This window comes from Miscanthus floridulus, chromosome 6 (genome assembly GCF_019320115.1).
Source record: "Miscanthus floridulus cultivar M001 chromosome 6, ASM1932011v1, whole genome shotgun sequence".
In the NCBI taxonomy this organism is placed as follows: Eukaryota; Viridiplantae; Streptophyta; class Magnoliopsida; order Poales; family Poaceae; genus Miscanthus; species Miscanthus floridulus.
Genome location: NC_089585.1, coordinates 24607678 through 24619770, shown reverse-complemented (window position 1 = coordinate 24619770; position 12093 = coordinate 24607678). Strand labels below are relative to the sequence as shown.

Genomic DNA, 12093 nt, shown 5'->3' with positions numbered 1-12093 from the left:
TGTGACAGTCCTAATACCCCTTTTCTTCTATCTCGGTGAATCTCGATCCCTAGAACGAACGAGACTTCACCAAGATCTTTCATATCAAGTTTTGAGGACAAAACTTCTTTGTCTCCTGTAGTAGACTGACATCACTACTAGCAAGTAAGATATCATCCACATACAGGACAAGAAAGATAAACTTCCCATTCTTAAACTTTGCATAGACACAATTGTCCTCTACATTCTCTTAAAACCCCAAAATCCTTTATTGTCTGATCAAACTTCAAGTACCACTGTCTTGAAGCTTGTTTTAATCTATAAATGAACTTCTTTAGGCGGCATCCCATTCATTCTTTTCCTTCCATGACAAAACCTTTCGGTTGTGCCATGTAAACATTTTCCTCCAAGTTTCCGTTGAGAAATGCCATCTTTACATCCATCTGATGTAATTCTAAATCGTAATATGCCATTAATGCCATTATGATTTTGAAGGAAACTTTATATGAGACTGGAGAAAAGGTCTCATTGTAATCAATCCCTTCTCTTTGCATAAAGCCTTTTGTCACAAGTCGCGCTTTATATCTCTCTATATTCCTTTGAGAGTCAAGTTTTTGTTCTGTAGACCCATTTACAGCCTACTGTTTTGGCTCCTTTAGGAATTATTTCCAAGTCCCAAACTTTATTGGCATTCATTGATTTCATTTCATCTTCCATAGCCTCAAGCCACTTTGATGAATGATCACTTCTCATGGCTTCTTCAAATAAGGTGGGATCATCCTTCATTTGAAATTCCCTAGTGTTGTACACTTCATAATCAGCAGGAATAGCTGATTTTCTAACTCTTTGAGACCTTCTAGGGGCCTTCACATTTGGCACATCTTCTATTTGAGGCTGTTGTTGCTCCCCCTCATGTGTGGCAATAGGTTCTATAGGATCCTAAAGAATAGATTCCTCATCGTCATTCATTGTTGCCATAGGTGAGATAACAACAGGTGCTGGCACCATAGTATCTAGCACTGTTGGTGCAGCAACAGCAGGTAGTGAGAAAAATGGCTCATGAATCATTAGAGTGGGCGCATACACCCGCTTCACTTTATGGTCAATTTCTCGAGCTACCATGCTCCCCCTCATCATTCATCCTCTAGGAAGACAACGTGTCTTGTTTCCACAAACTTTGTATATCTCTCTAGACAGTAGAAAATGAAAAACTTTTGACTTTTCTGGGTAGCCAAACAAATGGTAACTTACTATTTTGGGATCTAACTTCCCAATATTTGGGTTAAATACTTTAGCCTCGGTAGGGCTCCCCCACACACACGCAAGTGGTTTAGTGAGGGTACTCTTTCTGTCCACAACTCATATGGTGTTTTTGGCACCGACTTTCTTGATACTCTATTGAGAATATAAATGGCGGTTTTTAACACCTCCATCCACAGGCTCAACTGTAAGGTGGAGTAACTTATCATACTGCCCACCATATCCATCAAGGTACGATTGATTCTTTTAGCTACTCTATTCTGCTGAGGTTCGTCTGGTGTAGAATACTGGGCTACTATGCCATTCTTTTAGGCTATGCCGACCGTAGTACTCCTCCACAGCCAGACCTGACTATCTTAATCTTTAATATCTTAAATTTATCCAATGCTTCTGTTCTTTCTTTGATTGGATAAATGTAGCCATAATGAGAGTAATCATTTGTGAATGTTATGAACGAATCATAACCATCCACACTCTTTACAGAAAAATGACCACAGATGTCTGTGTGAATAATCTATAAAATTTCTACGCTTCGTTTGTCATCTTTCTTTACATACTTTCCTTTTATGCATTCTGAGAGCTCTAATGGAGCGCTTCGTTTGTCATCTTTCTTTACATACTTTCCTTTTATGCATTCTGAGAGCTCTAATGGAGGAAGAATATTATTCTTAACTAGTCTTTTTATTCTCTCCCTCAAAATATGGACTAAACAATAGTGCCATAATTTCGACGACATGTCGTGAGCTCTCTTATGCCATCATTATCAGAGTAACACTCTGTCACTAGCTACTTTATCAGCTGGGTAGCATATGTCTTTGAAGAGCCAGTGAACTGACTCTTTATTCTATCGAGGTACTCGATGACCGTGTCACACTCTGGGATTGAGTCCACAATTACAGGCTCAATCGTATTCTTTATCACAGCCAAACATTTCTTGTTGGCAGTGACACACTTCCTATGCTCAAGGGCATATAACATCTTTCGGGATTCAAAATCCCTCTCTTTAGTTGCCCAAACGGCATCAACCTTGTTTGTCTCCCTCACCGGTGCCATAGACTCAGTGGAACACGGTGAGATGACTACCCAGTTCACCTTAGACAAGATGAAAACCAGGACAAACCTTTTCTTAACATAAAAATAACACCATTTGCATGCCTTGATTCCAACGTTGGTCAAAATCAAAACATACAACTGTTCATATACACTAATTCTACATCACCGTTGGGCAGAAATAGAATTAATGCATAAATCATTAACTTTTACAACTATTCTCATACACTAATTCTACATCACCGTTGGGCAGAAGTAAAATTAATGCATAAATCATTAAAATTATGATATTGTTATTAACAACGTTGGTCAGAAAATAACAACATCATAATCATGTCAAAACAATTTTTCTCCAATTAAATACCACATTGGTTCAAAATAACAGGAGAATAAACAATTTCTTTAGCAGCGGAAAAACTTTCTTTTTCTTTAATTAAATATCACGTTGGTACAAATTAACTAGAGAATAAACCATTTCTTTAGCAGTGGAAAACATATACTCAATTTCTTCAATTTTACCCATAGGGAAAAAATACTTTTTCTATTTTATTTAAGCCATTAATCAATTTCCAGGAAATAAAACCTTTACTAGAAAATAAAAAACAAAAAATGACTCAAATGCTCACTATTCTTTTGGCCCGGCCGTCAAAACAGCCCGGCCCATCTGCCTTCCGCGACGCCCGGCCGCACCTAGGCCGCAACCTGGGCCTGGGTCGGTAAGGCCGCTCGGCCGCACGCGCCCGCCTAGGCCGCATCACTGGCCCATTCAATCTCAGTCGTCCGATGGAGATCGACGGCTGCGTGTCGATTTCGCGCAAACAAAATCGTGGCCATGGCCTCCGACCGGAAACCCTAGGCCATTCGCACTCTCTGCTTCTCTCTCTTCTTTGCCACTCTCTCCTCTCTCTACCTCAGCGCAACCAGCAGCGACCGAGTGAGACGAGCGGCGAAACGGTGGATGCAACGAGCGAGCGGCAGCCATGGCGCCGTCGCCGGCCCCCTCGCCGGTGCGCGTGCTCCCCAACGGGTGAGCACACCGCTGTCGAGCGGCCTTGGCCGCGGTGCCCCCTTGGCCGAGCCCGGTAGAAACATCTCCTCCCCCGGCTGGGCCCTCTTCTCCCGCGCCAGCGAAGGGTTCGCCCAGTGCACAGCGAGGTCTCTATCCATTCTCTTCTTTTTCTTCTTCCCCTTTGGATTTGAGTTATTCTTCTCTTTTCTGAACTGGTGTGGGGAATTAGGGTTTGGATCTTCTTTTGATCGGTTCTTTTCTATTTATACCGAATCTTTCTCTTCCCCTTCTTCATGCGAGTTAGGGTTAGGGTTCGGTTGAACCCTATTCGTGTTTTCTTTTGGTTTAATTCGAGATCTCTGATTCAGGTTTTCTTTTGGTTTGATTCGAGATCTACGGGATTATCCCCTTCCCCTCTTCCCCTTCTTTTCTTTTGAATCTGCTTCTTTCTACGAATTCAACCGATTGGGGTACTAGGGTTAGGGTTTTGGGATTTGCACTTTTCTTTTGATTTCTTTTCTTTTTGGAGTTCATCCGAATCGCTTCCCTTCCCCTTCTTCATGCGAGTTAGGGTTAGGGTTCGGTTGAACCTTTTCTTTTGATTTCTTTTCATGGTTTTGATTCCGATTGGGATGAGAATGGGTTAGTTCATCCGAATTGGGTTCACTATTGTTCTTCCCCTTCACCCAGTTAGGGTTAGGGTTGGGGAACCACTGTTCTTCTTTCCTTTTACTCCTTTCCTCAGATTTGAACTGGATCTGTTCTGTTCTTACCGTGCGCCGATAAGAACGGTGGTGCGGCATCTTTTCCCCGCGCGGTGGCGGTGGTGACCGGGGTTCTAGTGATGTCCGCCACCCCTAGTCCCTTTTCTCTTTGCTTTTACCCGGTTAGGGTTAGGGTTACACACTAGCAACCTTGCTCCGATACCATTGGTAGGATCGTGGTGTACCTTTCTATGTAACCGTAGATCCGGGTAAGGCTCCTCGCCTTAGCGTAGTTGGGCCACAGCAACGTAGACGCCAAGTTCGCCTAGGATGCCGCCTTGCGGACGCCAATGCTCGGCACGGTGGTGAGGAGGCGAGGTGGCGATCCAGTGGACCGGTGGAGACCCTATAGAGGCGACAGTGGTGTGGTGGGGCATCCCGTTGCTGGCAGCACACTATAGATCGGATTAGGGTTTCTATCGGTGGGATCATGGCAGCTCAGACCAACCTCGTGACTCGAGCCGTGATCCCCACCTATCTTTATATGTGCTGTGCGATAGGGGCCCACCAACCTATTAGGGTTGGGTGCCCCCGATCAGGGCGCAGAGGCAAGGGCCCAATAGGCCTGGTGGAGATCAACTAACACGCTAGGGTGTTGTGGTTGACATTAACGCCTTCCTATGGCTCCATTGTATGCATTATCAAGACAAGAAGGGTAACATCGACAGGGAGGTTGTTGTTTGCCAGTTTGGTTGCTACACTTTACAATACCAGATTGGTGACATGTTTCTAGATCAAACATAGTGAACAAATGGACTCATTAGTGGCACAGATATTGGCTCTATCACAATTTTCTCATCTCGGGTCCGCAAGCTAAGCTAGTTCTCTCACCGGGCATGTGGTCCCACCTGCATGGCTACTAATAGACACTAATAGACATGAGGGTGAGGAGCTTGAATCGCCCATGGCCAACCACCATTGAGCCTTGGCTATGGCCAAGCTCACCCAGAGTGTGTGAAGGATAGGAGTGTGTGGAGGATAGGAAGGAGCATGTGGAGGCCAGCTGTCGTCACTTGGTCCTAGTGGTGGTGCTACTTCTCCTGCTCGGAGACATTCCAGTTGATGTTGGTGGGCCGCTATTGGTGCTGGAGCAGGCTGCGATAGTGCAAGAAAGAGTGGTGACGCTAGCATGAAAGGGAGTGGGGAAGTACATGAGAGAGAGAGGACAACATGTGGGGCCACAAGCTAAGTGCACAGTTAGCAACCACACAGGCAACTTCTTACAAACAATGGTAATTTGGATCTCATGTGTCCTGATTAGCAAGTTTGGGGATCTGAATCTACATTTTTGGAAGTCAGGGACCTAGACAACACCACAAGTTTAGTTACCTCGTGACATCCATTTTGCAAGTTTGGGACCTACATATGTAAATTTGGAAGTTTGGGACCTAAATATGTAACTTTGCAAGTTGGGAACCTAGACGGCAATATGGCATTCACCGTCGTGCAAGTTTAGGCACTAGATCTAACATGTCAAATCAACGTCCAGGCTAAGTCAACGTGCCATGTCAGCGTATGAAGTGGGAAAGTCGTTTGGACCAATACTAGAGTCCGAGACAAGTTTAGGACACATGCAGCCAATATCTTGTTCGAGGCGTAGTGGTTAACGTTCTTGCTGAAAACATTGTGGACATTTGCATGCCATTGTTGCCTAGCAAAGAGATGTGGGAAGCACTTGAGGAAAAGTTTACTGTTTTCGATGCCAGTAGTGAGTTGTATGTAATGGAGCAGTTGTATGACTACAAAATTGTTGATAACTGATTTGTGGTTGAATAAATTAATGGGATACAGGCACTAGCAAAAGAACTCAAGCATTTTTCATGTGGGTTGCCTAACAAGTTCGTGGCTAGCAGTATTATCACTAAGTTACCACCTTTTTGGATGGACTTTAATTTGCCATTTCCCTAAAACACAAGAGACAAGAGTTCAATGTTGCTGGCCTCATTCGGTCTCTTGATGCTGAGGAGAAGGTGAGGACAAACGCCACTCACAGGAAAGGAATTAACCCTTCTAGTGCTAAATTGGTGCAAAAGAAAAACTCTAGTGCTTCTTACAACAAGAAGATCAACAAGGAAGAGAATATATAGAAGGCTAATCAAACAGCACATTTAATAAGAAGAAGAAACTACTACATTCACGACAATCCTGGTCATTAGGCCAGTGAGTGCAAGGAGTGCAAATAGAAGCAAAACAAGAAGTATGCAAAACATGGTTGTTAGCGAAACTGAAGCAGGAACATCTAGATATGGTAATTCTTTACCTACTGTTTTTTTAGTTTGCCATTTGCCTGAGTGGTGGATTGATACTAGGGCTAATATTCATGTATGTGCTAATATTTCTTTGTTTTCTTCTTGCAAGGTTGGTGGGACTGGAGCCTTGCTGATGAGAAATGAATCTCATGCATGTGTTATTGGTGCTGGCATGATCATTTTGAAGCTCACTTCGGGAAAGACCGTAGAGTTGAAGACCATGCAACATGTCCCCTCCTTTATCTGTACTTTGTAGAGATGGTTTCAAATTAGTCTTTGAGTCAAATAAATGTGTACAAATTGTGCCAAATATATTTGACCAAATCTAACTATTTTTATCAAAATACAATATAAATGTCTTATTCCAAATGGGTAAAATCACAAATAGCCATAAAAACTAGGGGCAAAGTCACATGAACATATTTGTTCTTTTGTACAAAAGTTAACACCGTTAGGGGTGGTAATGGAATAGGGGTAAATTGGTTCTTTGTTTTGAAAATGTAGGGGTAAATTCACAATGTTAAAAAAACATCAAAGGCAAAATCACAATTGAATACTAAACAGTGGTACGAATGGAAGAGCCCCAAAATTTTATACCAAAATTATAAAGGTCGATGTGATGTAAAGCTTTATAGTTAATAGATCTTTTATTTGAAGCCTTTAGAGTCACGAATGTCTATTTTAAGTTTTTAGATTTTAAAATTCAAAATTTAGAATTTTCAAACCACATTGGATATCAACGTGGTCAGTAGACCACTAACCTTAAAACAGTGACAGACTTGGAGTTGCTGAAAGGGGTGTATAGCGACGGATGGTCAGTTGCTAAATCATATAGCGATAGACCCCTGCAGTTGCTACTAAAGGCGTCGCTATAAGTAAATAGCAACAGACATGATCTTTAGCGACCGACAATTCGACGGTCCTACTTTTTGCAACCAACAACACGTTAGAGCTTTTAGCAACCGACAGTTCAATGCTATAATATTTTTTAGCAACCAACAGTTCAACGAGCTCAATTGTAAACAGATAAAAAAATACAAGCTGGTATGAAGGTATAGCTAATGATCAAACATTAGCCATACCTTGATTCACGTACACAAAAGTGGTAACATCAAAAGTGATCACATTATCCATACATTAATTCATTTATCGAACAAGTACATTTACATGTAATGTCGCTTAACATCAAACTAGTCCTTGTTTGAAGTATCTGATGATCAAAATCAAGGCTAATCCTAGCTGATGCTCAAAAGTTTAGCATAGCACAAGTCCACGAAAACCAACAAACACGGGGCAAAAGCTCAAAATCCACAACCATACAGCCATTAGGTCATGACCAATGAATCGGTTGGTTGCACATCCATTAGTACTGTGATCGGTTGGTAGCAGCAAAAGTTCCTAAAAATGACAGAATCAATAGTCTAATGAAGTACAAGTTCCAATGTACAACTTATAAGGGAGTGAGAAGACACAATTTCACGAATATAAATCACATTCAGATTATTGCTTCTTCAGATTTAGCATACAAGACATAATCATGGTCATTTCAAAATTACAGTGCGACTAATCCAGGAGATGACTGGATTCAGATTTAGGAACAGTTGTAACAGTAGTTGTAGTGGTAATAGCAATAGGAGTAGTAGCAGCAACAGTAGTAGTAGGAGTAATTATTTGAATTTGGGCACTAATACTTGTTTGAATCAGTTACTACTAATTGTTTGAAACAGGGAGTGATTGCACTACTTTATACTTCAATAGTGTTCATGAAAGCGCAACATGCTGCATACCTCGTCGGCTACGTTACCCCGATATGCCAAGGAAGGGACGTATCCCGTATCGGATACATATCCGATACCGATACGGCATGGATACGTGTTGGATACGTATCAGCGAAGTATCCGCAAAAAAATAAATCAACTATAATTCAGATACTCTTCTTAGATACGTTAGACTCATCCGATACGTCAGTCCGATACGGCCCAACCCACCTGACCACTCGGCCACTCCCCACGCCTGCTGCCTTTCTTGTCCTGTAACCCTACACAGCCCCCACAACACGTCCAGTCATCCACACGCAAGAGCCCCTGCTCTCGCGCGCCGCCTCCCGTGCAAGAGATGTGCTGCAGCTCGCCAGTGGTCTGCAACGAGCCCCCGCCGCATCCTGCACAACCCCCCCCCCCCCCCCCCCCCCCACCCACCCCACGCGTCGCATCCTGCGCATGCGCGCCGCCTCCCGCGCAGGAGATGCGCCACCGCTCGCCTGCTGCCGGCGACAAGCCTCCACCCCCTCTGTGCCATCAATCGACCTCTCGTCCTCCAGGTCGTCACACTAGAGTGCACTGCACTGGGAGCACCCACCAGTCCACTAAGGACGCGGCTAGCTCCTGCAATGCAGGGGAGAGATGCAGGGAAGAGGACGATTCAGCACTCAACAGCAAAGCCTTCCGCCGACCTCCATCAGTACACCCTTTTTCATTCTTGATGTACTCTACTTCTGCACTTGTTGCTTTGCTTTGTTCGTGACTTACTGTTTTCGATAGACTTGGTAATTGCACATTCATCTAGTATAGTTTGGACTTGGATCTCCTGACCTAAAAGGTGATCTGGTGATGTATCATATATGATTGTATGCACTAACTTATAATTAGTGATTACTCAAATTTTACACTTCCACAATTTTAATTTGCATTATTATTTACTTTATTAAAAAATAGTAAAACGTATCCGCGTATCGTGTTTTTTGAGAAATTGCCGTATCTATGTATCCGTATCCTTCCGATACCGATATGCGTATCTGTATCCATGCCTCATAGCTCATCGGCGTATTCTACATCAGATCAGAACCAGCCTATGTAACAATAAAAAGCCTTCAGAATAATTAAAAGGCACCTACCTTTATCTAAGAATTAAAAGGCATGCTAAGATGGTACTAATTGGGTTGCAAACTACTATAAATAGTGACAGAACAAATGATCTACTGGCTGCACCAACAGACAGACTTGACACACAATACTACAAATACAGTCTAGAAAAGTTAGTACCATGAACTGAAATGTGACTTCATCTTAGCTACCCATATGCATAGCTGTGCGTGTGTGGTAATCAGTTGGGAGGAAATTAGCTCTAGAAAAGTAATTGTCTTACAGGCTGGTCCTGCTACAAGAGAGTATTTTTATATGTATGTATTTTTTATATGTATGTATGATAGAAAGAGAAACACTCTGAACTTCTATTGAGTTCATTTCACTAATAGTAGTAATTTTCTTATAGAGCTCCTTTCTAAGTAATTGTCTTATAATCGGAACACAGCTAGTAGTAATCCGACTAAAAAGCATCATTCAAGAAAAGACAATGGAATCAACACGAACATCCGTACCTGGGTGAAGGAGCACGAGAGGTGGAGCACCCGACATGCTCTTGTTGTATTTTTTTTTTTAAGTGCGGGCTTGTGTAAGCGGTAGAGTCTTACCGTCTATGACCGGAAGGTTCCGGGATCAAGTTACGGTCTTCTCGCATTGCACAAGGATAAGACTTGCCACTGACACCCTTCCGCAGAGCGGGAGCTCTCTGGGTACGTCCGCCTTGTTGGCTAGTAGCTTCGTGTAGATGTGAATCTTACTGCTGAAGACGTCTAACCACACTGCAGCTGCCGACGATGTCCGGATCTGCATGCCAGCAGTTGACCTCCGCAGGCTGATTCACCACTGCATCAGCGCACCATCACATGTTGGAGACCGTGGGCGCTGGATCTCGTAGGCGCCAACGTCGGATCCGCTAGGTGAAGGGCCCCCATCGCCATCAGTACGGGGTCGGGATCCACCAAGCCCCACGCTCGCCATGCCAGGGGAGGGGGCAAGGGGGCACCGCCGCCCCAGGGGCTGATTCGTCGCTGCTGGCTATCAACGCGGCCACCACGTGGGAGGGGAGGGGCCCGCCTCCACCACCATAGGGCGCGGGTCAGCAGAAGGGGGCGCCGTCGCTGGAGGGAAGGGGGCCGTCACCACCGCCGGTGCCCCCATTTGCCTGGGAAGCCCCGGTCGACCTGGATCTGAAATGAGAAGAGAGAGAGAAATGAGAGAGAATGGGAACGGAGAGCCACATCCACTGACTGGATGGGGAGGGAGCACCGTCGGATGCACAAGGCATCACGGGAGGTGGCGCCAACGGATTGACAAGGCCAAGGGAGGTGGCGCCACTGGAGGGAGGTCCGAGACGCCACTGGGGCTCTCAGTCGATTAGCAGGAGAGAGAGAAGAGAGTGAGAGGAATGTGTCATCTAGGTTGTCAAAGTTTTATAGGGTTCATCTGACTGATGGGCCCTTTAGGCACGAAATGGGCCAACTGACCACGCGCAAGCTCAATATATATAGCGATCGATGGTTGATCTAAATATCAGGCTTTAGTGACCGATCCTCTAATGATAAAGCAAAATAAAAATAGCAACCGATGGTCGGTTGGAGAAATAAGAAATAGTGACTCACCATCTGTTACAAATTTTTAGTGACTGGCCGTCCATTGATATTTTGGTACTGTCGGTGGGAAAAGTGACCAACAAGTAAATATTTGTAGTTTTGTCGTGCGTTGTGATCGGATGTAGCCTAGCACTTAATGACACTAGATTTATACTGGTTTAGGCAACGTGCCTACGTCCAGTTTCAGTCGGTCAGTGACTTTATTCATGAGCCCAGGTGCTCGAAGTTTGTTGTGGGGTTACAAACAAATAGTAATGAGAAGGGGCTGTTAGAAGTTCGGTCGGACACCGATCCGAGTGGCCGAGAGTGATGGATGCTCTAATGTGCAGTAAGTATTGGAGCGTATTCTCTATGTAGCTGTCGAGTTCTAGAGCTATTGAGTTGTTCGAGTCCTCAGGTCATCGAGTCCTCAAGTTGTCTAGCCCTTTTTTTCTTTTTCTCCAGCCCGCTTTTAGGAGAGAGCTCATCCCCTTTTATAGTTTGAAGGGGATGGCCTTATAAGTCAGAAAGAGAGAGAGTGTGTGTGTATGTATGTGTGCTACCTAGTCTTATTGCCCATGCTATCAGGTATGAGACGGTCGTCGACGCCCACAATATTGTTTATGTTCGGACACATCTGGCAGGCTCTACCGTGTTCGCCTGGTACGGCAAACGTCGACGCCTACAATACTATTTGTGTTCTGATGCGTCTGGAAGGTTGTATAGTGCCTGTCTAGCATGGCCTAGTGGAACCATCCTGTAGGTGCATAGGGCATGGCAGGGTATGGTCCTCGGTATTGCAGTTGACTTGAGCGTCTTACCTTATCTGCTCCGCCTGATCCCCGGACCCTCACCGAGTGGGCGTCCCCGGTCAGTCGTTCCCAGTTGGTCCCGACCATGTCGGTCGGAAAAGAGCAGCGAGCAGAGGTCTGGCGTATCCTCGGTCAGAGAAGGAGGTCGGAGCCAGACTGCAGTCCCACCTTGGCCAGGCCTTCTGGTTGGGGACCGAATCATTGTCCTGGCCTCTCATTATATACCTAGGCCGGTCCAGGCGCGCGTTGTTGCTGCGCTGCCTGTTGGGCCGGGTTTTATAGGGAAGCAAGTCTATTGGGGACCCTGTGTTTATGAACCTGATAGGAGCCCCTGAGCCCCTTTGGGACTTCTGTGAAGTTGTGAAGGGGCTGTTTACACTTGTTTCATGAGCGCACCTAGTGGGTGTAAGGTTATGGGTCGCCGTCGGACGAGACGAAGCACAAATCCGAGACATCAGGCAAGACGGAGCCTACGATGCGGCCTTGGGATCGGGCGAGACGGAGCACGAATCCAAGGGTT

The 12093-nt window shown here is 44.9% G+C and overlaps 1 long non-coding RNA gene across 2 annotated transcripts; it reads right to left on the bottom strand.

The window, feature by feature from the left end:
* Positions 1-7417: 7417 nt before the first annotated feature.
* On the bottom strand, positions 7418-10541 carry LOC136457881 (uncharacterized). 2 transcript variants are annotated; one of them, XR_010759836.1, is made up of 2 exons: positions 9688-10541; positions 7418-7709 (listed from the first exon to the last, which is right to left on the bottom strand). It is a non-coding gene; the product is annotated as an uncharacterized lncRNA (long non-coding RNA). The 2 variants fall into 2 exon arrangements; XR_010759835.1 differs by having other exon boundaries at positions 9781-10541.
* Positions 10542-12093: the final 1552 nt, after the last annotated feature.